The following is a 27,803-nucleotide window of genomic DNA, read 5'->3' on the forward strand; positions in this document are numbered from 1 at the left end:
ATAGAGATGGGTAAAACAGTTTTTTTGTTTGACTCCTTCACCAAAGCTTTGCCATTTGGTGTTGTATTTATTTACTTCTTGGCTAGATACTTTGAAGTGGAAATTTTGGGAATGGGACCTTAATTACAGTTTGAGTCTACTGGAGAAAACCCCAGTGTTCTAGAAGTCCCTTGTTACTCTGCAAAAATTAGTCACCATACAGTGACTAATTTATAAACATTTAGGTTCTGGGTCAGTGAGTGGTGCTTAAGGTTTAGGTCCGGTTTTTCTGAAATGTCAACCATTCCAGCTGGATTTGATCAACTGCTTTTAAATTGTTGATTTTGCTTTGTAGAAAAAAATAGGTGATATTGTAGAAAATTGCTTTTCGGCATATTATCCACTAAACCGTTCTGCTAAATTTTTCATGAGTTGAGTAAAATATAAGTGCGTTTGAAATACCATTGTTATCCAACTTTTCTTTGTACCTGTAAACTCTTTAGATGAAAATAAAATTAACAATTAATTCAGTGAATGGGAAGAAGTAATTTATTTAAGGATCAGTTAAAACTAATGTTTTGGGTAAAGTGTGTTCAAGGTATTTCAGACCTGGTAAAGGTCTTAGGGGCCAGTTTCCTTATTTTTATTAGGCAAGGAGTTAGAGTCAACTGTGGGTAAGTGACATATCCAGGTTTCCATGGTGATTTGGTATTTGGGTCCATGTCCCAGATTCTTGCCCTGCAGTTCAGATAGGTTCTCATCTTCCCTTCTTGCTTTTTATCCATCTTAGTTCAACAGTTTTGATTGGGAGGCTCCTTGGTAGAAGCTGGCATGTTGAGGTTTGGACTGTGTGTGTGTATTAGTTTTCCATGGCTGCTGCAAATTACTATAAACTTTATGACTTGAAACAACACATTTATTTTCCCACAGATCTGGAGTCTGGAGTCCAAAATCAAGGTGTCAGCTGGACCATACTCCCTCTAAAGAAGTTAGGGAAGGATCCTTCCTTACTCCTTTCAAATTCTGAAGTTCTTGGGTTTGTGGCAGCCAGCTCCACTCTTGGGCTCTGTCTTTGTGTGACTTTCTTCTGTGTGTCTTTATGTCTCAGATCCTCTTCACTCCAAAGATCAGACAGCTGCTGAATTTAGGGTCTATTCTTAAGTCCAGAATGATGTCTTTTCAAGACCCTTTTCTTTTTTTCTTTTCTTTCTTTTTTTTTTTTTTTTTTTTTTTTTTTGGCGGTACTGGGGATTGAACCCAGGGCCTTGTGCTTGCAAGGCAAGCACTCTACCAACTGAGCTATATCCCCAGCTCCCCTTTTCTTAATTATACCTCCATCGACCCTATTTCCAAAGAAAGTCACACTGAAGGCATTGGGGTTAGGACTTGGACATGTCTTTTGGGGAGATACTGCACAATTCATACAGAATAGAAATGAAATCATGATTGGGCTGGGGATGTAGCTCACTGGTAGAGTGTGCCTCACATTCTTTCTACCCTAGGTTTGATCCCCAGCATCTCAAAAACAAAGAAGCATGATCTTTGTTCTCCAGGATCTTGCAGGTCTTTGGGGAGGACAATTCATGAATAATTCTCAGAACAGCATGGTACTGTTCTGTTACTGGGACGTAGGTGTAGCAAAAAGAACTCAGAAAAGACAACTGTACTTCTTGGAGTACAGTTGGTGAGATTGAGGATCTGAGGATCCTGAGCCAATTCTGGAAAAATGAGAACGATAACTGTGAACAAAATAGCAAGGAGACTGGGACTGAAAATGGGCAAGTTGGAGTGAGGAGACCCCAGCATGTGCAGACTTGCTGAGGACAGTGTTCAGGTATGTGCTGTGTGATTGGTATTGTTAGAATGTCAAGGGCAGCTGTCCGGAGGGATGGCCAGAGCAGAGGGAGTAGGGGCCAGCATTCACGTGGCAGACTCCTGGGTTTGAGTTAATCCCTTAGGTTTGGCCAGGGCTTTTCAGTGAGTTATGATATCGCTGCAAAGAGGGAAATTAATTAATTGGGAATTGGCAGGGGTTGGGAGGGGGTGAGATTAGGATCAATTTTTTTTTTTTTTTTCAGTAATGAAAAATAAGGCTTTTCCTATTTGGTTGATGAACTGGGCTTCCTCCTAGCCTGAAGCTGAACGCTTTCAACTGTCTCTCTGAGCCAGTTTTCCACTTCCTTAGCCGTGTTTACCCAGAAAAGTCTGGCAGAAGTCCTTGGCTGGACCATGTTTATTCTCACTCCCTCATGTACACTTACTTATATTGGAGGATTAAATTGTGTTATTTCAACAAAATTTACCTGAATTTAATGCTTTTGTAAGAAATACAAATTATTTACTATACTCCTATGTTTTATAGGAAATGTTCAATATTTTCAGTTCTAAAATTTTTGAGGACTTCATTGACAGAAAATTTGTCCTGCTTTCTCAACTGTGTTTTCCTCACGATGCTACCTGGTGATTCTAGACAAAGAAAATAAAAAAAAAAAAATTTTTTTTTTTTTTTTTTTTGGTTTTTCAAGGAATTTAGGGATGAGGAAATCTAGGTTATTTTTATTTTTATTTATTTTGGCACTGGGGATTGAACCCAGGGATGCTTAACCACTGAGCCACATCCCCAGGCCTTTTAAAAATATTTTATTTAGAGATAGGGTCTCGAAAAGTTGCTGAGGAGGCTGACATTGAACTCAGAATCCTCCTGCCTCAGCCTCCAGAGCCACTGGGATTACAGGTGGGCGCCATGTGCCCACTAAGTCCAGGTTTTTCTGACTGTTTGACAGTGCATGAATTTTGGTTTTTACTCTGTATAAAATATTAGGTTTGCTTGCTTTCAGAAAACTGCTAATTGTTGGTACTTCTCCATCGTGGCCCAGTACCAAGAACAAGCAAAAGAATGCTGGTATTGTTCAGAAACCTAAATCTCCTTGTGGAGAAAGGATTTACACAATAGGAAGCAGACATTTAGGGACCGATTAAAGAATGTGTGTGATTAAGGAGTAAATGCTGCACTGCAGACTGGTTCAGAGTTCTGGAAAGTCTGAAGAGGGAGAGGTCTGTGTGGCTCTGGAGTCCTTGGGAGTTCCTGGGGAGGTGAGGACTTGAGCGTGGCCTGAAGGTAGGGAAAGATCTAATGGGGGACAGAGGACCTCCTGGGTCAGGTAGGCCTGGGGGCTGGCCCAGGTAGAGTGGAGAGACTGTTGGGTCACTTCTGGAGGGACAGCTTGGGGTCATTGGCCTGTACTTGGTATTGCAGACACTGGCCTGCTGGAAGTCAGCTGGGGAGAGAGTGTGCAGATGGGAGGAAAAGGAGGGACCCAGGCAAAGGAACCTGGAAAGAACACCCAGGAGGAGCAGCTGCTGAGGCCAGGGGAGCCAGGGGGAGAATCTGGCCGTTAAAGCCAGCAGAAGTAGGTGTTTGAAGCCAGGAGCATTTGCCCTGGTGGAGAGGTACCTAGAGATCAGGTAGGGAAGGAACAGGAAACAGACTCCTGGCTTTTACAGCTGGAGGCGTGGGCCTCTCTGAGAGCGGTGTCAGTGTGTACAGGCAGAAGAAGCCAGGATGGGTGTCTTGAGGGTCCAAGGGGCTGGGACTGGCTAGGGCTGGTGGAAACGGCATGCAGGTGAGGCAGGATCGGTATGAGGGAGCCAGAAGGTGCAGTGTGGAGAGGGAAGGTCTGATTTTTTTTGTGGGGAGCGTGAGAACCCCTCTCAGTAGAGTTGGAGATGATTTCCAAGAGAGGGAGAAATGGTAGTGGAAGAAGAGACAGGCTGGAGCTAGAGCAAGGGTTTGGCTCTTAATGGCAGCAGGGTCTTGGGGGCAGGTAGCAGGAAGAGGAAGTCGCAGCTCCCTTGCTTCCAGTTCTCAAGGACAAGATGCAGGGTGAGGGAGAAATGTGGGAAGAGGAGGTGAACCAAGAGTGAAATTGTCCTTTTGGAAAGTGAACATACTCGTGATTGCAGAAAAGTCAGCGGGGAGGAGCCGTGTCCAGTTTCACCCTGAGATTGGATTCACACTCCAGGGAGATGGCCAGTACGGCCATTGTCTCCAGCCACATTCAGCCTAGGACGGTACTCCTTGGGTGGAGCCAGGTTGCTGCTTTGCCAGGTGAATGCAGTCCAGGGAGAGGAGCAATGTGAGTTCAGTGAACAGACCAGCAGCCTGCTGTGGCCTGTACTCTACCAGGGAGCTCTGGGTGTTGGATAAAGTCATTGTCATTGAATCCAAGGTGTTACATACCTGGATTTCCAAAGCTTAGCACTCATTTTTTTCTTTCTATGGCTCTCTGGTGAAATGGTGTTCTGTTTAGACACAGTGGTAAGGGTTCTGGGGTAAAATATAAAGACATAATGCTTTCATTCAAGGACTGGCTCAGACACAAATTCTCTGCTTAACCAAAGTGTGCCTCTCTTTGTCCCCTGAGTGGAGTTCATACTTGGCTTCCTGTGTGCCTTAGCTAAGACTCACCTGTGCCGTGCCTGGTAATCCCTGCTCTGGTGCTTCCCAATCCAGTTCAGTTGCTGTGAACCAGACTCTTCACTTAAGGCCCTGGCATGTTGATCTCTTTCTTATCTGAACTTGGGTAGCTTTTAATCTCCAAGCTCTTTTCTTCTTATCTTTTTTTTTTTTTTTGATGTAGTACTTACTGGGAATTGAACCTTGGGTCTCAGGCAGGCCAAGCATGCATACTGCTGCCAAGCTGCACCCGTATATCTCTTGAACCACTTGGCATGATTTTGGATGGTGCTCTCAATGCACCTCCCTTGAGGGGGAGGACTCTGAGATGTGTCTCTCGACTGGAGTGTGGGGGTGCACAGTCATTCTTAATGGGCAAGAGCACATAAGATACAGGTGGATGGTGGAAAATCAGCAAAAGTGGGGGATGGAAGAGGTTGCACATTTAGATTTTTACCTTGTTATCACAAATGAGAACATTTGTTTGTTCAGTTCAGCATTTCATTGCTGTGGCATCCCTGATTTTAAATCAGTCTACAATTACATTTGACCTACTTGATCTTACAAAACTGTTGGTAAGTGGCCTGAATTTTTACACCAGGAATAGAAATATTGCTGAGTTTGGGGCAGACTTAGGCTTTGGGTCCTTGAATGTAAGTCTTAAGTTTGAAAGATATGACAAGGTTTTGCACAACCCAGCCTCTGGGTCCTGTTGCTTCTTGCCTGCTTGAAGTCCTCCAGCATCAGGAGTATGGGAGAGAAGTTGGTGGGTTTGGCAGCATGCCAAGTTCAGACACAAACAACAGGAAAGTTTGGACAGGGTTGTCCCATTGCCATTCCAACGTCTGTTCTAGGAGCCTATAAAGATAGTTTAGAAAACAGACAAAAGAAAGAAGTAAAAACGCTTGCAGGTAACAAGAAAATGACACCAGATGGTTTCTAAACAAAATATTCAGTGACTTTTTCTTCATTTCAGCTGCTTCTCAGAAAGTGATTGTTTTCTGTATTGTCTTGACCCAACGGGGAAATCTTAAGCTCGGAGAGTATAACTAATTCATTATTGTGTCAGCTTCTTTCTTGTATACGGACAAAAATTAGGATACAGAGTTCTTTATGTAGCTTATTATTCAGTTTTCATAGAGATTAAGAAGCTGTAGGTGGAAACCTGCCCCTTAAGTTTTTAATTGATTGCCTGGCTGAATTTATTTCTAATTTATTTCCAATATAATTTTAATGCTTTAAGTATGGTTTAGGTTGCCTGTATGTTATTCTGAAGAGGGAGCTTTGAAAAGTAAGTTGTTTCTCCCAGAGTCGGGATTTTTCCTTCTTGATTAAACTGAATCACCTACTTGTTAGGGTGGGCTGGGGTGGACGTGTAGTGGGGTACCTCCCACAGGGCTCTCATCTTTCTTGTCCATTTTTTAAAACTAATTAACTAATTAATTGATTTTTGCAGTGCTGGAAACTGAACCCAGGGCCTTGAACATGCCAGGCAAGCACCCTACCACTGAGCCCCAGCCCCACATCCTGGGAATCATTTTTTTCTCTCCTATGGCATTTGCAGATAAGTGGATGGAGTTGGAGAATATCATGCTAAGTGAAATAAGCCAATCCCCCAAAAACCAAAGGCCAAATGTTTTCCCTGATAAGTGGATGACGATATATAATGGGGGAGGGAGGTGAGAGAAGAATGGAGTAACCTTAGATTACGCAGAGGGAAATGAGAGGGGGGGTAATGAAAAATGGTGGAATGAGACAGACATCATTACCCTAAGTACATGTATGATTACACGAATGGTGTGAGTCTATATCCTGCACAACCATAGAAATGAAATGTTGTACCTCATTTGTGTACAAGGAATCAAAATGCAGTCTGTAAAAACAAACAAACAAACAAAAAACACAGGTGTGAGCTTGAGACCAAGTGATGAATCTTTTTGTTTCATGACTATCATTGCTTTCTCATGTCCTCTTGGGCATTAATCCTTTTTCCAACCTAAAATCTCCTGGACCTTCTGGAAGTTGGTAGTTTTCAGAGTCCGGTGGGTGGTTCTGTTATCTTCTAGTTTAAAAACCTTTTGTTTAGTAGCCCAGACATCTGAAGGGTTAACCATAGTCACCAGCTGTCAACCACTGCAGCAAAAGAAGATAAAAGGAAGAATAGAGAAACAAATTGAGGGCAGCTGCCTCCATGGGAAGGAGAGGCTGTTCCAAGGAGACCAGAGATGCCTGAAATCCAGAGACGTTTCCAGGACAGTGACTGAGAGCTGCTGAACAGGACCTTGTTCCTAGGAGTCAAGGAGGACTGTTGGTACAGTGCGAGGTGATGTGTTAGAAGTTGGACTCAGTATCAACTCCTGGGCAAGGACAAGAGGTTTTAGATTTAGAGATATGTTATGGATTTAAATGCATAAACTTGAAAGGGTCTGAAAGCTGCAAGCAAGCATTTGTCCAACTGGTATTTGAGGACCTGCTGTGTGTTTTGGGTTAGGGTAGATTTAAAATAAGAGCTTTGTTCCTGGGCATTATTAGAAGCTCCATTTCCCATACATGTGCCTCCTCTGGAAATCTTCAGGGGAAAAAAAAATACTGGGTTCATCAGGGAAAAAAAGACCTTGTTGTGGTTTACATTCGGATCATAAGCAAGGTTTAATACAATTTAACAAATCTACAGAAGGGTCATTTATTTGTCTACCTCTAATTTCTAGTAGGTTTTTTTTTTTTTTTAAGTTGACACTCTTGAAGTTTTTAGGGAGTTAAGTCATCTTCTGATAATCCATTTCTATCATCATTTTTTTGCTTTGTTTGGGCTGGGACTGAAGGAGGCAGACTGTGGACTTCTTGTGATGGTGGTGATGGTAGAATTGTGTAGTACACACAAGGAAGGCAAACTTGTCCTTTGCCCTCAGCCCTACTGTTTACTGTTTTTCTTAAACCCCTGTGTGATTCTGCCTGATGGCACCACCACATAGCATGAGACATCTTTTGGCAGGATCATCCACTCTGCACAGAACTGCTGAGCCTACCTGTTGAATCCTCCATGCAGATGAAGATGTCTTTCCACCAGAGGAGTCAACAGGAATCCTTCTGAGGCTGGGGAGACGGGGAGGCTCCCCCAGGTGACTGAGGGTTTAGACCCCTCAGTCTAAATCCTCCTCAGAGTTAACTGAGGGAAACCGAGGCAGTAGCCTCCAGGGTAGCTGAAATGCAGGTTCTTTAACACTGTTGTTAAAGTTTTCTCTAAGTCTGCTTGAAACTATGCCTAATTAAATTGATTCCTTTCCAATCAAGATAAGACTTAAAAAGCATTCTTTGTGCAGTTCTTCCTGACTCTTCTCATGAAAAAGGTGAAGAGAAATTGATGAGTGGTACATTTATGTCCAGGGCAGTGTTTAAGACAGATGTCCTTTCTATTAAGATTCACCTTTTCCCTCCTTTTAAAAAGCTTTTTAAAATTAAAAAAAAAATTTTTTTTTTCTTTAAACGAGCCCAAGAGTAAACTCTTCCTTTGTGGGCAAGCCCCAGTTAGAATTCTAAAGTCTTCCCAGTGAGAACAGGGAATTTGCAGTCTGCCAGAGGGCAGTGCTGGCTGGGCCTTGTCATTCCCCACAGCTCGTCCTGCCTCGTGTCTGCTGCCTCATGGCAGCTGAGTACCAGATTGTAGTCTCTTGACGGTCACGTTTACCTCTGTGTTTGTAGCATCTAGCAAGTGGGCACTCGGCAATCTTCGTACAGAGAATTCCCATCTTTCTGCTATTCTTTTCCTCAAGAAGGACCAGGAAACCTGAGACTCTTCCAAGCAGAGTAGCCAGCAGCCAAGTTCAGAACTTAACCTCTCACTCTTCATCTGATAGTGAACATTGTTCTCTTTTACCCAAATTTTTTTTTTCGTTTCTTATTACATTTCCCTCCTATCTTTTTATCTTCTCTTCTGAACTTCTCTAGTTTGTGAAGCTTCTCCTCAGCTGACATAACCATTTTCTCCTCTCAAAAAAAAAACTCCCTTCTCCAAAATTCTTCCCTTGGTGCCTTGATGAGTGACACTCTCTTCCTTCCACAGTTCTGCTCTCTCTCTCAAATCGACCACCTTCTTCTGTCCCCGTCACTTCAGTTTTTCCATTGCAGGCTAGTTTCTGCCCTGGGTTCTTGCTGAAATCTGCTTGAACGAGAACCTTTTTCTCTTAGCACTTCATACTTCTTCTTCTGGTCCTTTAGCTTGATGACCACATCTGTTATCACTTTCACTAATTGAATTTTGACAATGGTGTTTACTGTTCAAGCCATTCATCCTCAGTGGTGCAGGTGGGCAGCTCCTAGGAGGAACAGGCTAGCAGGGCTGCCTGGTTTTCCTGCCTGATTAGACCAGGAAAGGCAGTAGCACTCCTGGGGAAAGTAGGGGTCATGCTTTTTGAGGTGAGGTTCTTGGGAATGAGTGTCTCCAGTAGGAACCTACAAGAAACAGAGATTGCCTGCTTGAGATGATTGCTTGCTTAAAGAATCCTGGCTAACTGTTCTGGGATTTAATTTTTCAGGGTTCTTTGTTGGCAGAAAAAAAATAGATACGTGAATTTTTGCTCAGGGATAAAGTTGAAAAACTTGTCCATCAGCTTAGCTAAGAGCAGCCACAGACTGAGATCGTGACTGTAAGAACTTTGTAAAACTTTTTCTTTTATTTACTTAATTTTTAAAAAGCTATATAATATTTTCGGTTGTTTGTGTTAGTTTCTTCATCTTTTACCATTTTGGTGGGCGCTGTGGTGTGGGCAGCAGGCAGGCATGAAAGGGAAGTAGGGAGACCTTCAGAAATAAATATTAGTACATCTGACTGAGAGGTATCATGCTTTAACTTGGGAAGGAATGTGTCGGGGGTCCGCAGGGGAGTTATGGGCTCCCTTTCTGGCTGGAAGGCGAGCATAATGGGACTCAGTTTTTTTCTTGCTTTTCATCTCTATAATGTTTTAACTAGTCTAGAAAAATGGAAGCCTAAATAGTTCTGATTTGTTCTGACCCAGAATTTTTTTTCCAGTGATTCATTTAGTTTTCAGTTGGGATGTTGCAGGAGAGTAAGAATAAAGATTCTGGCCCTCTCCTGGCTGTTCTTTTCCAGGGAAGAGAAAGAATATTTGTGTGTGTTAATATTTTCTGTATGTCAAAAAACACTCTCCTTAGGCTTCCTGATGAAACAGATTTGAGGGACCTGCTGGTCCTGCTTTCTAGTCTGTCTGGGGCTGTCCTCTACTCAGTTCACTAATTCAACTGCTAATCTCTCCAGGAAACATTCTTGGATACAGCAGAATTAGTGTTTACCAGCTCTCTGGGCATCCCATACATAGCCAATCAAGTTGACATCAAATTCTTCGTCTTAAAAGGTTTAAAAACTATTTTTTTTCTAGTGCTGGTTGGACTTTCTCCTAAAACTGGTTTGGTGATTATCTTGAATTATCATGACGAGAGAGACCTAAGGTGTCTGCAGAGCTCTTTGACCTTCAGAACTTTAACAGCACTGACTGGTTTATAAGTTCTAATAACAATGTTTGGATATTCATCACATGCTAGGTGCTGTGCTAAATGCTTCACGTGCAGTATCTCTGGTTAAAACAGCTTTCTGTGGTTGTTATTGTCTGTGTTTTACAAGTGTGCCAACAGAAGCATGTACAGGTAAATCAATTTTTCCTCAAGTTACAGGGTTTGTGGGTTGCAGGGTTCTGACTTCTGGCCCAGGACTGTGACTCTGGACCTGCCCGCTGAGTACTTTGTCCATTAAAGTCACAAACAACTTAAATGCTCTCTTGGACAGCAGGTTTGGGCGTAAGTCTTTGTACAGCAATTGATACTGAAGACTAGGTTACATTGGACCATCTCTTTAGAGGTGGCTGACTGATGGGAAAACAGTAATGGAGAATGTCCACCTCCTACGTATCAAGTGCAAGAAACTGTTGAAGGAAAGAATTTTAGTGTTCCTTTTGCTCTCACCCAGTAGTTGTGGAGATGACCGGAGTCAGTCAGGGTTAGGTTGGTAATGCAGTTGTTTTGGTTATGACTTAGGCCTTCTTTGCTTATGCACATCCTTGAGGTTGAAAATGTTTTCCTGGAATCCTAAATGACCCTATTTCAATCATAGCTCTGTGTTATGATAAAAGGAATGAGCATCACGTGGAGGAGGTGGCCGCATCTTCAGTGAGTCTTCATCTGAAGTAGAAAGAATTCATGGCACTGCTGCTTTCTTTTAGGGACGGTTCAGTCTCTGTGGCATGCTGCTGGGTGCACAGGTGACCGTCATTCCTGTCTTAATAAAGATGACCAGAAGAGGCAAGCATGAGACCGGCGGGATAAGGACTCACGTTGACTTTGCTGCTGCGTAGAATGTGGCCCTCAGTACCAACAGCAGCTCTAGCCTTCGCTTTTCTGACCAGAGAAACCAGGTTTTGAATTAGATTATCCCTAAGGGCTCTTTAAGTGCCAGAGTTCCATAGTACTTTTCTGTGTCCCACAAAGCCAGACCAACCTGACAAGATCACTGAGGTGTTTTTTAATTAAAAGCCACAGACTTTAATGAAGCCCCAGTAGTTTTGTTAAAAAGGGTTCGTGCACGATTGTATTGCATTATGACATTAAGTGCGGGGTTTTTGGGGAGGCCTGGAGAGGCCGAGTCTGGCCTGCCTGGCTGCTGAGCTTTGCTTGCCTTTACTTACTATTTTTTTTTTTTTTTTTTTTTTTTTTTTTGGGTACCTGAGATTGAACCTAGGGGCTCTCAACCACTGAGTCACATCCCCAGCCCTTTTTTGTATTTTATTTAGAGACAAGGTCTTACTGAATTGCTTAGCGCCTCCATACTTTTGCTGAGACTGCTTTTGAACTTGCAATCCTCCTGCCTCAGCCTCCTGAGCCTCTGGGATTACAGGTGTGCGCCACCACGCCCATCTTCTTACTATTTTGGCAGTGCTGATTGCCCCTCACTTCCAGCCGTCCTTCCCCAGAGGTAATCCCAGCATCGGGACCTTGAGTTCTCCTTGTGTGAACTGGATTTCTTTCTTGTCCCAAGTTCTGTCTGTAGGGCTTGTGTGCTGGAGGAGCCCACTTAGCACTTGAACTCTGGTGGTCTCCTGGGAGTAGAGGTGTTTAAACCCCAGCTTCATGAGCAGAGCAGCCTGCTTGCCTGAATTTGGGAGCACCTGATGTGTCTGCAGGGAATCCATAAATTTGGGAAACATAGACTTTTTTTTTTCACATATTGAAAATATCCTTGATGACCTTGTCCAATCCATGTCCCCCCACCCCCATGTCCTTTGTGCTTCTATCTTCAGACTTTCTGTCATCCTGAAGATTCTTCATCACAGGGCTATTTTTCTGCCTGCCTGCTTCCTGCTCTTTACTGCTTTGCCGGTATTACCACGTTTATTGCGGGAGCCTTCGACGCCGGTGTTCTGGCTGCTTCTGTTTCATTGTGGTCCTGTGCCGCCCTGTACCTTGCTCACTCTCCGGCAGGCAGGCTGGTTCCGGATCATGATCCCTCCATGAGTTATAAAACTACATTTGAGCTGTAGTTGCCTTTACTATGGTTTCTGCAATAGCACCAGAGGGGCAAATAGATTTGTTGAATGTTCGCTCTGGTGAAGTGGGAGCAGACGTCAGGGGTGCCGTGTGAGCTTATCAGCAAAGGGCCAGGGCTGAATAATGATCCGACTTGGCCACGGTGTGAGGCCATTGTTCGCCAGTTGCCTGAGAAGCCCACGGCTCTCTTAATAAATGTAGTCCCTGTTTCTTTGGCTTTGGAGTCTTAGGCTCAGAGTGGCCCTCTGCGTGTCAGTGTTCTTCACTGGTTAACAGAATTTCAGCGGCTACTTCAAAGGAGTTGCACGGTCACCTGAATTACAGAAGGTCTCGGGATATTTTACTGGTGGGATTAAATCTGTTATTCAGATTCTGTACTGAGTAATAGTTGCCAAAAAATTGATTTCACCTCATAGATTGTACATGTGCGTTTCAAGTGTGTTGGTTCCCAGCATTTAGACCGGGAGCAGAAGGATGTTTGGGGGACTGGATGGGGGAACACGACTGGCTCTGCTACACTAAGAACACCTGTAAATGAGTAAAGAAAGATGGATGATGATCCATTGGAATCGAGGCCTCGTAATAATAGGTAGTGTTTGCTGAGCGTGCCGGGCTGTGTAGGAAGTGTCTGAGTGTTGTATTACTTTTCACAGTTCCCTAGCGGGGTGGTTATTATGATGATTGCTGTTTCCTGCATGAGGAGGTGAGGGATAGGGGCTCCTGCCTTCCCTGAGGTCACCCAGCAGTGACTGATGGGAGTCAGCATTTGAACCAGGCAGTCCTACTTCAGAGCTATCCGCATGATCAGTATGTGGCCATGGTCAGAGGACAGATTCACAATAATTCAAATTCTGAGGTGCCACTTTGACATCTCAGATTTCAGTGTGACTTTAGCAAGAAGGTGACATGTTTACTTTTTCTTTCTTTTTATTTTTTTAAAAGATGTTTAGCAGCTTTTGATATCATTCTCTAAAATAATGATATTATTAGTGCTTGTACAGAAATTTTTATCATTCTTATTTTTGGCACTGGGGATTGAACCCAGGGGCACTTAGCCATTGAGCCACATCCTCAGCCCCTTTTTAAAATTTTTTATTTTGAAACAGAGTCTCCCTAAGTGACTTAGGACCTCACTAAGTTGCTGAGACAGTTCTTGAACTTGTGTCCTCCTGCCTCAGCCCCCTGAGTTGCTGGGGTCACAGGTGCGCACACCTGTGGCCACCGCTCCCCGCTTATCCTTTTTCATTTATGGGCTCAAATACTTCTATAAAAAAGAAATCTGCCCCCTCCCCCCAGTCAGTTGCTTGACTTCCTTGAAGTAACTTTGTCCAGGCCAAGCAACTCAAGTTTGTGTTTTTTTTAATCCATTTTAAAAATAGTGAAATTTTTTTTCTATATAGTTTTTATCTTTGGCTCATACAGGTGCTTTATCTAGTTAAAAAAATAACAAAGGTATCTTTGAAAATGAAACCCTGATTTTTTTAGAATTTAGTATTTTGACTAAAGTGTTCCAGTGAAAAGAACTAAATTATTGTTAAACTCTGCTCAGTAGTTTATTGTAGTAATTTGTAGTTTTATTGAGCATAATATTTGTAGGAGTTTTCTTTATAGTAGGACATTGCTGAGGTTATTCAGAAAGTTCTCCAACTTGAGTGCACATAAAAACTCCCTGAGAGGACTAGTTAAGCAAATCACCAGGTCCCACCTCAGGAGTGGTCCTAATACTCCACCCAGCTGTCCAGGGTGCACAAGGATTGGGACCTCCAGCTTTGTCTGACAAGAGCCTGCAAGGGGTAGGGGGTGAGTGAGAGAGGGAATATGAATTTGTGTGTGTGTGGTGGCAGCAGCAGAGCTATCAACACAGCATCACAAAGAATCACCCAGAATATCTGGTGTCTCAGTCTATCAAAAGAGCAGGGTTGGGCTCTGGAGGCTGAGGCAGGAGGATCAAGAGTTCAAAGTCAGCCTCAGCAACAGTGAGTGCTAAGCAACTCAGTGAGACCCTGTCTCTAAATAAAATGCAGAATAGGGGTGGGGAGGTGGCTCAGTGAGTGCCCCTGAGTTCATTCAATCTCCTGTACTAAAAAAAAAAAAAAAAAAAAAAAAGGCAGGATTGGGCTGTGTTATGCTGTGAGGGACATACTTAAGATGCAGGTGTGGTCTTAGACTCTGGTTTGGACTAACTATCTGTAAAGGATCTTTTTGAGATAATAAGAAATTTGATTATGGTCCGGATGTGAGATGAAAATTAACTGAAATGGAAAAGTGGAGATCAGTAGCTGGCAACATCTGGTAACAGTGGCGTCTGTTATGAGCTCATTTGTGTGTACAGAATGCACACTTGTCAATCTGGGTGGCAGTGTCAGGAACGAGCTTTTTTAAGTTGTTAAAATGGTCATCTCTAGATAAGGGTAATATAGTTTTCTCATTTTTTTCCCCTAGTGTTTTCTGTTTCTTTACAGTATACATCAGCTGCTACTGTAATAAAAATTATTTTAAAGGAAGACACCTTTTTCATAAGAATTGTCACTTACCACATCTCAAAATGAAAAGTCTTCCCCAGCTGTACCACTGTATGCATTTTGTATGTATTTCTTGTGTTACTTTTTCCAATGGAATTTTTCACCAGCTTACATATTCTATATTTTGTATATTTTGTTGTTGTTTGTCTACCCCCTGCTCACTACTGCATATATTTTTGGGAGGGGCAGTGATTTTGTTTGTTTTGTTGTTCTCTGTTTTCCCTAGTTTTTTTTTTTTTAACTTGGGGTTAAACTCAGGAGCCCTTTACCCCTGAGCTATATTCTTTAAAAAATTTTCAGACAGTTTCACTGAGTTATTTAGCACCTTACTAAGATGCTGTCTCTAGGCTCAGACTTGTGATCCTTCTGCCTCAGCCTCTCAAGTTGCTGGGATCACAGGTGTGTGCCATCGTGCCTGCTTCCCTAGCATCTTGAATGGTATCACACAAATAGTTGGCATGCAGTAAATCTTTGCAATTGAATCCCTGAATGTATAATATTCAATTTGTATGTTATTGCATATGGTTTGTATGCATTGAGTTTTTTGAGGAAAACTGTGAGTTGAAGTCAGGTTTAAAAATCACTGTTTAAGCCCGGTGTGCTGGCACACACCTGTAATTCCAGCGGTTCAGGAGGCTGAGGCAGAAGGATTGCAAGTCTGAGGCTAGCCTCAGCAACTCACTGAGGCCCTAAGCAATTTAGCAAGACCCTGTCTCAAAATAAAAAATAAAAAGGGCTGGGAATGTAGCTCAGTGGAAGAATGCTACTGGTTTAATCCCTAGTACTGAGGGGGTGGGGGGGAATCACTGTATTAAACTGTATTCTTTGTTTAAAAAAACAAAAAAGATCTAACTTTAATAAAGATGATTTAACTTTATAATAAAGTTCACTTTTGCAAGTAAAGGTTCTAGAGCTGGACTGGGAAGCACTGGGGACTGAAGATGGTTCAGAATGTCCAGCCTCATCACATGTGCAGATTTTATTTGTAACCAGAGAAAAGGAAGTGATACACTGAAACAACCTGACAGGCTGTATTTGACAGCTGACTTATTTGACATTGATTTGGCTGCTTTCAGGCCCCTGATTGGCAGATACTCATTTGCTTGTTTATAAGGGTATACTCTTAGATTAGATCACTGTGTGTTTGGATGTCAAGCTAGGTTACAGTTCACTATGGACTGTATTTGAGTTAAACTCAGTTGAGTTAAAGTCAGAGGCTGCTTTGAGTTAAACTTTGTATCATCGAAGTACAGAGGCAAGTTTAGGCCAAACTTAATTCAACATCTTAAAAAAAGCTCTGGCTAGGCTTAGAGTCATGCACCTGATAAATTTCTCCTAAGATTTGCCTATTTTCATTATTCTCCTGTGTTTTTTTTTTTTTTTTTTTTTTTTTTTTTTTTTTTTTTTCAATAATGGAAGTAGGCTCAAGGAAATAAGAGGTAGCAGAAGGGGGAGCTGGGGAGCCTTCTTTAATATGGCTTTTCAGGCGAGGCCAATTCTGCATCCCTGCATTTTCTCCACACACGCCAAATGCGCTTTCCTGTAGTACGCAGAGCTGGAATGTAGGAGTGCCTTGGAGGGATGTGTGTTAGGCTTTCCGAGCAAGCTTTTATTTCCTTGTTGAGAGCTGTACATTCTCCAGGGCAAGGGTCAACGAATGACTGCTCTGCCTGCTGTACAGCCTGTGGCCAGTTAAGAATGGGGTTTTACGTTTGAAATTGATTTGTTGAGCGTGAACTTCAATTAAGTGAAATTTTATCTTCCCCCTCCTCTCAACGTAAAGAAATCTGTTTTTCTCTCTAGTTGACCAGTAAGCCGAAGAAAAAGGGATTCTGATTACGACCCTTGTTAAAACAGTAGAGATGACTTTATTTGAGGATCTTGTGGCAGATGTCAGGACGTGGAATAAGGGAGATAGATTGGGCTCAACCCCAAATAGAACAAGGGGGGCTGATAGCTAGAGGAGGTTGGGGTGGGAGGGTGAGGGTCAGCGGATGGGAAGTTATGCAGAGGCAGGGAGATTCTTGCTAATCGGAACTGGATTCTTGCTGAAGGCAGGAAGTGTGATCAGATATCCCCTGAGGATGCTGCGGTGTCAGGGGTGAGGAATTTCATCAGATGTGGGGGGCAGTCTGGGATCAAGCGTGGGAGGATTCTTGCTAAAACTAGACTTTAAATTAGATACAGACTGGGAAGCCCAAGGTTGGGGCCTCCTTAAGAAGAGGGCTCAGATGAACCTGACCAGAAGTGTGTTTAAGGAGAGAATCTTTACCAAGTATTACTGAAAATGATACTGTTAGTATTGAATTTTCTCTCTTGTTCTGTCTAATACCTACGGATCTAGGATCTGCCTGTTAGCTTACAGTTTGAAATATTGGGCATATCAAAGTTCGCTGACCTCAGCCGTAGAGGTTTGAACCCCCCCTTGTGAGTTTTAACGAGCTTGCATTTTAAACAAGAAGTTTACCACTGATATATGTGGACCTTGTGGTCTCGGCTCTCAGTACGAGAGGCCGGAAGGCTCTCTGATGGTGCCTAAATGATTTTCCAGATTTCTTCCTGGATATTTCTTGCTAGATCCCCAGAGCAGGTCTGCCTGTGTCTGTGTGTGGCCACCCCAGTGTTTGTGCTGTCCGTGATTTGAGAACCCACTCACTTGTTGCCTAGATTTCTGAGCTACAGAATAGGGAGCTAAGTTTGTGAGAATAAATGTAGACCTTTGCCAGGTTATCTCCAATTAAAAGGATTTTCCTCTTCCTCATCTGCCTTTTAAATTTCTACTTTTTTTTTTTTTTTTTTTTTTTAAGCAGCATAGCCCAGCAATGTATTCCCTAATCTGGTTCTCACCAGCTCTTAAGCTCTGCCTTCCCTTCGTGCCAGTCACGCATGCTTCTTTAGCATCTTGTAGCACTCTCTGCCTAGATTCACATCTAATGTCAGTCCTGGAGGTCTGTTGCTGGGTCCTGGGTGCCACTTCCAGCACACACTGGTTACCTAAGTGTGTTCTGAATTAATGCACCATTGGTGCATCATAAAGAATTTCAGCTGAAAAAACTCAAAACCCTTAAGAACCTCAGTATGGTCCCTGTAGAAAGCTCTTCATTTGATTAAACTGCCAAATAAACTTGCTTTTATTATATTCATACATACTAAGTGTCCATGTTCTTTATGCTGTATGGACATCTTGAAAAATAGGCTTTCTTTTCCATGGAGCTAAGATAAGATGAAGTGGTATGTGTTAAACAGCCTTTCGTTGTTTTAGGCATTTTTGAAAGCTGTCTAGTATAGCATTAAAAAAATACTTTGGCTTTTCTTAATCAACCAAATGCTATTTAATTTCATGTAAACTCATTGTGTTTAAGATTAAAGTAGAAAAATAGGTTATTTCCTTTTATGCTAAAGAATTCAAAATAATAAGGGGGAAAAAACCAGGCATTGATTGGTTGACTGATTGATTATGGTATTTGGGACTGAACCCCGGGGCACTCTACCCCTGAGCTACAGCCCAGCCCTTTTTTAGTTTGAGGCAGGGTCTTGCTATTTTGTGGAAGCTGGCCTGGAACTTGCTGTCTTCAGGCCCCAGCATCATGAGGTGCTGGGATTATGGCTGTCCACCCCTACACCTGGCATGTTTGTTTATTTTTAAAATATCAAACCTTTGTAAAAACACCTGGGAAGTTGAAGGGTTATTTAATGAACCCTTTGAGGAGTCGAGGGTGACCATATATCCAGGTGATGTCTGTTTTCCTCAGGTAATTATTAATGACACCTCCTTTTAATCTCAGGACTGTAATGGTATGTTACCTGTTGGCATCGTTGGCTTGCCGTCTCATTTCAAACAACTGTTCGCCCTGCAGAGTTTGAGGGGGACTGTCATTATTTAGAACCTTGAGAAAGCAATCTAAGTTCTGTTCGTTGAGTTCTTCCCAGTTTGCCAAATCTGTAGAAGAGATATTAAGATCAAGTAATAAAAATACCCACAAGTGTTTATGTCTGTTGGGAAACTGTTATGAAATTCAAAATTTTTACTAGCATATGCCTGATGCAATCTTTTTATCAGTTTGCCTGGCACATAATTAGTCTTTGGGAGTCTTTCTGCAAAGTGGGCACAGTTTCTCTTTTTAAAAATTTGTGTACATAGGTTTGTTATACATTATTATTATTTTTTAAGTTTTTGGTACTGGTTATTGAACCCAGGGGCACTTTACCACTAAGCTACACTCCCAATTTGTTGTTGTTGTATTTTATTTTGTTTTTTAATTTTTTTTTTTTTAATTTTGAGACAGGGTGTCACTAAGATGATGAGGCTGACCTCAAACTTGTGATCCTCCTGCCTCAGCCTCATGAGTTGCTGGGATTACGGGCTGTGCCAGCACCCCTGGCTACATTACTTTTCCATTTTGGTAAAATATACACATTTGTAACCCTAACTCGTAGGGGGGTACATTAAAGTCATTTGCTGTCTCTGTAAACATAGGTAACTTCTACCCAGATTTTTCTGTCATCCCCATATAAAACTCTGCCCATTAAATACAGATTCCCTGTTCTCTCTTGTCCTGATTCCCTGATAATCTCTATTTTCTGTGGAGATTTCCTTTTATTTCTTTAATTATTGCCACTCCTTTCTGTTCTTTTTCCCCCACCCCAAGAATTTCTATTATTTGCATATGCTCCAGGTTTCTTTGTGATTTGTTCTTAGTAATTCTTTTCTTTTGCATTAAAAAAGTTAAATTGTGTTTTTCCAGAATTTTATGTTTTAACATTGCATCTTCTGAGGATGACTTATCTCTTTCTTTCCTTAAGTTTGTGTAGCATTTTCTTTTGTCCTTTCTGATAGTTCCATGTCATTGGAAGCCATCTTCTGGATTGTTCCCTTGTTTTCTCTAGCTTCTAGGACCTGGGAAGCAGTTGTGATTCCCTGTGTGTCCCTGTGGCCCACTTGCAGCGGATTAGACTCCTTACTGCTCCTGTGTATTGGTGCTCCAGTCCCTGGAGGCTGGAGACGCTAGTGCTAGCAAAGCCCACCTAGACAGTTAGTGATGTTGGATCCCCACCTAAGATTTTGAGTTCGTTGTTGCAGGCTTTAGTAATTTGTTTCTAAAGCTCCATAAGTGACTTTCATGTGCAGCTAGAGAGAACCAGTACTCTGCACCAGGGGTGAGCACATTGTAAAGGCCCAGAGAGTAAATATTTTAGGTGTGTAGGACGTAGTCTCTGTTGCAGCTGCATATAACTGTGTGTGAAAGCAGCCATAAAATAATTCGTAAATGAGTAACGACAACTGTGTTCATATATAAACTTTATGAAAACAAGTTGGGGACCAGAGTTTGCTGACTCCTGCTCTAAACAAATCAGCATAATTACTATTCCTGTTTGTGGATTCTGACACTGAAGGTCAGAGAAGGGGCCACTTGACAGGTCATGTGGGTGCCAGGCAGCATCTCTGGATTCAGGTTCAGGTTTCTGCTTTCACCCACCATTCCTCTTGCTTCCCAGGGCAGCTGACCGCCCTGGTTCAGCTTTTTGCAAACTGGGTTTGGCAGGTCATTGCATTATTATCTTGAAGAGAGTTTCTTGGTTGAGTAAATTTAAGAAATGTTCAACTAAGCAAATTTGAGAGAGCATTGTAGGATGGTTTAATCCAGCAGGGGATGCTTTCTGAATGTGCATGTTTGGTCATAGAGCTCCTTGATAGGCTGTTTGTCCAAACTCTGCTCTGTGGCTCTCTTGCTGTGAAAAATGATGGATTCTGAAGAGTCAGATGCGTGTGCGCCTTTATCCTAACCTGTTATTGGATATCACCCATTTGGTTAATGTACATAATGTCTCAGAATGTTAAAAGAAGTTCATGAACCTCAACTATGTGATGGCTGAGAGAGACTAGTGGGGTAGAGCAGGTGCAGTTGACCTTGTGAAAGGCAGCCCCAGCCCTGGAAATGTCTTCTGATCCAGCTTTCCTAGTTGTGATGTTGAGCATTTGCTTGGGGGCCTGTGTTAAGTGCGTCACCTCAACACATTTGCATATGCATTCACCAAAAACCTTTCCTTTTTCTCCTAGAAATGCCTGGGGTGATTGACAGATAGACATTTAGTGACTGAGAGGTTAGGGACTTTATCCAAATGCAGAAGCAGGTCCCGGTTGTTAAAAATCAAGTTCAGGGGGAGCAGGGTGGCAGATGCCTGCTATCCCAGATGTTTAGGAGGCTGAGGCAGGAGGATTGCAAGGTCAAAGCCAGGCTGGGCAACTTAATGAGGACCTGTCTCAAAACAAAAAAGGTTGGGGGGCTTGGGGTCTAGCCCAGTGGTAGAATGCTTATGTACTAGTGTGTGCGAGGTGAGGACCTGGGGTAGTCCCTGGGGCCAAAAAAAAAAAAAAAAAAAAAAGAAAACAAACTTTCAAATTCAAGTGCTTTTGTGCTCTAGTCTCTGACCTCTGTCATGGTGTTTCATGCCTAGTTATTCCTGGGGGAGGGCAAGGACTGGAAAAGTGACCCCCCCAAAGGAAAGTGGTTGGACTCTCCAGCCAGGAGCAGACCCATGTCTTCCATCCCCGCTGTTCCCAGCACTCCACCCCCTTTGCATTTGGTGGGTGGAGATGGGCCAGGATGGTGTCCATGCTCCGGAACACCTGGCCCCATTACAGGGTACACGGGACCTCACTTCAATCCACATTTGAAGTATTCCCCTTTTAACAGGCACCCTTGGGATAAAAAGGGAAAGGTGGTCGGGTTTGTTGTTCTGGTCTCATATTTGTAAAGGGAAAGGTTTGCTTCCCTGCCTGAAGGGGAAGAAATGGGCTGGAAACCAAGCCTCCCCCTCATCATTTAGTATACCTAGGAGAGGAAGGAGATCTCTCATTTTAGGGAATGACCCCTTTACGACCCCCTAAGTGAACATATATCGAGCCACGTTTGTTTATTTTTTTCTCCTTCCCTTCCAAAATTCTGTCGAAAATGATAGAAGAAACATAAAAATACGAACAGACCCATAACAGGGCTGAAAAATGAGAGGAGGGCTGCAGCGGCCCAGAAGCATTGGGGACGCTGTGGAATAAATAAAGCAGATGGGATCAGATTGATGGTGGAACTGTGCAGCTAGAGGACTTGCAGCCCAGGAGAGACAAAGGCAGGAATAAGTGCAAAAATGAATTTTCTTAGCAGCATCCTGGAAGAGTCCCAAGAATCGAAACTATAGGGAGTGGCAACAAAATTGGGTAATGAGAGCTCTCGGCCAGGAGTTAATAACCTTGAAACAGCTGCTCCGTTCTGCTGCCCCTGTGGCTCAGCAGGGCCGGTGGTCAAGGTGGCCTCTGCAACAAAGCCATTTAGCTTAGTTTTAAATAAACCGGGCGGTTTGCCAAGGTGGAAAACGGTGGACGATCGGGGAAGGAAGAAGTTGTAAGGCTCGGATCTCTCTGTGTCTCCGTCGCCAGGGTTGCGAGGCCTCTGAACCTCCCAGAGAAGTGGTTTTGCTCCATCCGTTCACATGTGCCAAGGAAACCCTCGGCAGCCACCAACACTGATCAGTCCAGCCTCCGAGTTTGTAAACAGCAGCAAACAACCAAGAAGGATGAGTAGTCATCTGAGAAGAAATCAAGAGTGAGGCAGCACTGAGAGAGGCCAGCGGAAAGACAGACAGAAAGTCAACAGGAAAGCTCTGATTCATGGTCCCAGAACCCAGAGAGCAGCAGAGCCTCCAGGCAGGAAGGGTGCATGGAAGTTCTTAGAAGTTGGCCATGGGATTGAAATGTTAAAAAGCGCCAGCTCGGGGGTCAGTGCGTGGGCCGAGGGCAAAGTGGGAACAACCCAGGACTTAGAAAATTAGTGGTCTGGAAAATTGAGCAGAGGATTTATTTGAAAATTCAAAGCAAAGGGATTAAGATGAGAATTATGAAGCAGAATTAAGAAATGTGGAGGCTAGATCTAAGAGACGGAGTATCAGCTGAGGAGCAGATGGAGCAGGAAAGGCAGGCTGAGACGTTCTCTGCTTCTCAGATGCCATCAGGGAGCCCGAGACCATAATTACTCTTAAGAGCTAGTTTCTCTAGAAGTGTGGATTTCTTTTTCCCACACCATGAAGTGCCACTTCTTCCAGCCCTCTGTCCACTCCCAGGCCTCTGATTTAGAGCTCTTATGAGTCACTTAACCATTCATGATCTGCATAGTATCATCCAAGCACAAAACCTTTTCCATCCGTGTTTTGAAAATGATTTCAAACTTACAGGAAAGTTTAAAGAATGCAAATCATGGGTAGAGAATCTTCTTGTGTTTTTTTTTTTTTTTTTTTTTTGCCCAGATTTACCTGATTTTTCTGTTACTCACATTTTACCCCTAGATCAGTTGTCTTTCCTTAAATACGCATGCTGAAGATTTCAGATCGTTTCAAAGTATGTTGCATGCATCATAATTCGACAGGGCTTTGTTATAAAAATGATCTCAACTTTTCTTTAGCATCTTTAATCATGATACTATAATTTTAATGACTGAAGAATATTAAGATTTTGTTGACATTTTTTTGCTTGTTAATTTAACGAGCTCCACCCCCCACCCCAATTTGATTTAATCACACATCACTGGTAATTTAAGTGTTTTTCCTGTAGTTTTAAGTTAGCTGGGAGCTCAAGGAGAGACGCAGACTGCTCCAGTGATCGCCCTCCTTGACATGCAAGTGGATCCTCTCTCCATCACCCAAGATGTTAAATTCTGAAAGAACTGACATTTCTCTGCCTTTAATTACACTGACTCTCTTACAGTATGCAATCTTCTATGACACGGCTTTTTATTTCAGTGCTGTATCATAGTGAAACCTCAGTGTGTAAACATTAAGCCGTAATTAAGGATTCAGACTTAAAATGCAGCCACAGTCTGTGTGTGCCCACAAGGACAGCTACTGATAAATTCACAACTTCTCCTTTTCCTGACAGCTGGACATTTCTTTTGGTATCAATTTTAAGATGGTCCTAATTTTAGAAGGGTCGTGGAAAAAGTTTTCTCAGGATGCTTTTATTGCACTATTAAAAGAAAGAAGATGAGACACGTTTTGGTAGATTTTCAAAGAAAGCCCCAGAAGCTGTAGAGGGAGGAAGGAATGAGAATGGCCTGGGATTCATACTTCTCCTCTCTACCCCCTGGGGGCCAATAAGTTACAGATGCTGTACCATTATGTCCTCAGGGAGGGATCTTTGAGCATAGAAACTTAAACCCAGGCACATTTTTTATTTCATTAACTTATTGAACAGATGTTGTGAGCACCTTGTTGGATCCTCTGGGAACTTGGTCAGGCTAGAGACGGAGTGCAGGATACTTAGTGGGGGAAGTGAAAAGTAAAGGGAGAGGAAGTGGAAGTAGGCATGGAAGCCTTCATCCTGGGGTGCAGGTCTGGCTTCTCTGAAAGCAGAGGGAAAGGAAGGGCAGAGCAGTAGTCGAGGCTTCAGACCCCCATGCACTGAGAGAATGGGGTCAGCCCAGCCCGAAGCACTGTGCGGAGAATATCCCCACGAAGTCTGCGCTGGGCAGACGTGGAGAGCCCTGTCCCCATGATGCGGGGACACTGGCTGCACAGTCGGTGGCTTCTGCCTGAAAATTGAAAATGGAGGCAGAGCCTTCAGACACCTGCAGCTGAGGGCTGTCTGCCCACTTCTGTGCTTTTGTGAAAGATGGTCCCAAGTAGCACACCTCCGTGGCCACAGATGACTTACTATGTGCCAGGTATCATTGGAATCGTAACTCCGCCACTTACTGCGATTGGGAACCCGGGCAAGTTCCCTAAAGTCTCTCGTTACGGAATTTTTTTTTTTTTTTTTTTTGGAGAAAATTATAATGCCTTTATCCCAGAGTTCTTGTGAAGGAGAGTACTTCTGCATAAGAGTGGCTGCAGGAGGGTCCCCGAGGTAGTCACCAGCGTGTTCTTTTTTGTGGGGACACAGTGATGGTCAGATTGGAATAGAGCTCCGCAGCCGTGGTGAGTGCACAGACGCCCGCAGAGTACCGCAGGTAACAGGAAGAGCTGATCAAGCTCAGCGAGTTCAGTGCAGGCAGAGCACTTGTTGACAGGCAGGAGCTATTTCTTTAAAAATTAGCGAACGTGTGTATCCAATCAAGCGAAGGACATGTTGGTGAATAAAGCAACTAATAAAACTTAAAAAAATTGTGTAATTGCTGGTGCCATCTGGAATTAAATGTGATTTTATGATAAAGATTATTCAAGTCAATGGGGAGTTTTGAAATTTCATTAGATAACTCTCTTATTCTTACTTGCTGAGAGGAATTAATTTAGAAATTAGCACTTGATTTGCATTTACCTGAAAACAGAATAAGCTGGACGGAGTAAAACAGGAGTAGGCAGTTTGCGGCTAAGTGCCAGTTAGGGAATGTGGTAGGCTTTACAGGGCTGCGCTTCTGTGGCGGCTGCCCCGCTCTGCCCTGGTGGTAGTGAGAAGCAGCCGTGGCATCTACAAGTGGGTGTGTTGTGTTCCCGCCAAACTTCACTCAAGGACTTGGAAGTTTGAATTTCATACAACTTTCATGTGTCTCAGAATATTTTTTGGGTTTTCTTTTTATCCATTAAAAAATGTGAAGAAACCACAATCATCAAGGTCACCAGCTCTGAAGCAAACAGGTGGCTGTTTGGACGTGAATGGTCCTGGACTGGAAATCTGAGAATGTTTCCAGTCATATAGTTTTATTGATGGGATAAATAAAGCAAAGCACTAACAATTCATTTTCGAGGAGTTGAAATTCCTGATTTTAGCTTATTCCAGGTGGCCCTGAAGGTTTAGGATGTGTGCCAGTTGAGGTTAGTGACTCACCTTTACAAATCTAGCCTACATTTCTTTCTTTCTTCTTCTTTTTCTTTTATTTTTTTGCCCTTGATAGAGAAGAATGTAGCACATAATAGATTTATTGTGCTTAATAACATGTTAAAACAAAAAATCTTAACACATATCAATTTGTATTACTAGTTGGTGTTACTTGAGCAAATCTGAAATGTCAAGGGATGGAAACCTTGGCTGTGAGTAAATCCGTAAATCCCTAAGGAACTTCTCTCCTGCATGTGCCCTCCTCCTCCATGGTATCCACATGGGATCCAGAATGGTATCCCATTTTATAACTAGAAAAAAATTCCATAAATCCTTCTATTTCTGGAACCAACCTAAATGTTTAGTCATTAGTTTTTACAAACCACGGTGCAGTGGGTAATTTTGTTATATGAATATATATAATTATAAAATATATAACATGTTAATATATTTTATATAAGTGCAGGTGTGTCTTTAGAATAAATTATCTGAGGAGGAATTAAAAGAGCAGCATTGGTACTTTTGCCTTTCTTTGTGTGATTATGTTGATTCATAGCAAAATATCATTGTCTGTTTCATCCTGAAATATAAAATGTTATCACATTTTTTCCTCCTCTGTTGAGCAGTTTATGGCATCTTAATTTTTATTTGTATTCTGTCATGATTGAGGATGTACATTCCTTCCTGTGATTACGATCTCTTGGTATCATTCATTTGTTTTTAAGGAGACAGGGTCTCCTTGTTGTCCAAGCTGGCCTTGACCTTTTGGGGCTCAAGTGATTCTCCTACTTTAGCCTCTGAGTTGCTGGGACTACAGTCCCATTCAGGGTCATTGCTAGGTTTTATATGGAGAATTTTTAAAAAATTAATTTCTTTTAAAGTTCTTTATATGTATGGGAAATGTTTATTTGCCTTTGAAGGGAGTTGTACATATTTATCATTTGTGTTGAATTGGTTATAGATTTAGCAGGTCACATAGAAATTTTAAAAATATGCTTTTTTTTTTTTTTTTTTTTGTACTGAGGATTGAATCCAAGGGCACTTTACCACTGAGCCACATTGCCAGCAAGCCCTTTTTGTTTTTTATTTTGAGAAAGGGTCTCAATGAGTTACTTAGGGCCTCCCTTAGTTGCTAAGGCTGGCCTTGAACTTGTGATCCTCCTATCTTAGTCTCCCAAGTCGCTGGGATTATAGGCCTTTGTCACTGTGCCTGACTGTACATTGTTTTAAAATGACATATTCACTCCTTTCCTTGGTTCTGGAAGATCCTTAGCTAGTATGAGTTAGGAGTCTGCTGCCTTGCATTTCCAGTTTTAAGAGTCCCAGTTTGGACAGGGTTTTCCTGTGGCCTTCTCCTCTGTCTTCTCTCCTCCTTCTCTAGGATATTTGTCCCTGGGGTTAGGGCCTGCTGTAATCCAGGACCATCTCTTCTCTAGATCCTTAATTCTGTCTGCAGAGGTTGTAAGTAACCTCTTTCTAATTAAGGTCAGCTTTGCAGCGGGAGGGGACACGTCTTCATCCCATTAGAACTGTTCAACCTGCTGCAATAAGCCTGTTCAATTGCTGGTCCGATTTTTGCCTCTAGTGGGTGATGTCATGAATTATGATCCTAATGTTGATTCGAATGGTTAATACTTTTGAAATGCAATTTCAGATTTCCCTCAAAAGGAAAATTATTTGGTGACTTCTGCCATACAGAGCATGGGTTCTGATAACAGCTTTGGAGGTTTCAGTCCATCTTGGGCTTGGAATAGCAAGCAACTGAGAATACTTAAGACCTCATTTTAATTTTTTTGTCCCATAAAATTTTGATTTTTTTTTTTTTTAAAAGAAGCATGTCTGCATTAAATCTTACTCCTTTTTCCACATTTCAGTATACACGATGTGTCATACTAACTTGGCGCTGTGTTAAATGTTGACAATGGATGTCAGACTCTTCGTCTGGTCTCTAAATTTGAGAGGTGGAGCCTGAACAGCATCTCTGCTCATTGTCTATAGATCATGTGGCGTTATTGTCCTTAGTGTAGAACAGAAATGTTTTAGATGAGCTTTATAACTTGGGTCAGTTTTATATTTTTCATTTAGTTACCTCCCAGAAAGTTTGAAGTTTCAGAGATGTCAGCAAAAATATTGATTATGAATGGGTTTTAGGTTGATAATGATATATGGTATTATGCCTTTGCTAGTTCCACAGTCTCTCGTTCCAAAATTGAGTATAAAAGCTGTCTGCAGAGAAGATTTATTCATACCGATCCTGTTTTCCTGCACAAAATCCTTAAACACATTCAGTAATGTGTAGACTAAATAGATTAACTTGAGGTTGTAAACTATATTTTTGAGGTTACAGTTATAACTTCTTAAGTGTGATGAAATGTCTTCCTTTTTACTCTCCTCAATAAAATCTATCATTTATTGTAGTACAGCCTTTATGACTGAGCACACGACAGTCCCCTTACTGAAGCAGTGCTGAATCACAGTGCAGGCAGTTCAGCCACCA

General features: G+C 42.4%; 1 protein-coding gene and 1 non-coding gene across 2 annotated transcripts in view; one reads left to right on the top strand and one right to left on the bottom strand.

The window, feature by feature from the left end:
* The window catches only part of Adgra3 (adhesion G protein-coupled receptor A3), a 107,963-nt gene that overhangs the window by 1,684 nt on the left and 78,476 nt on the right, over nt 1-27,803 (top strand). The window lies entirely within an intron of this gene.
* On the bottom strand, nt 1,216-1,288 carry Trnaa-ugc (transfer RNA alanine (anticodon UGC)). Its single transcript has one exon. It is a non-coding gene; the product is annotated as a tRNA-Ala (tRNA).

This window comes from Sciurus carolinensis, chromosome 10 (assembly GCF_902686445.1).
Source record: "Sciurus carolinensis chromosome 10, mSciCar1.2, whole genome shotgun sequence".
Taxonomy (NCBI): Eukaryota; Metazoa; Chordata; class Mammalia; order Rodentia; family Sciuridae; genus Sciurus; species Sciurus carolinensis.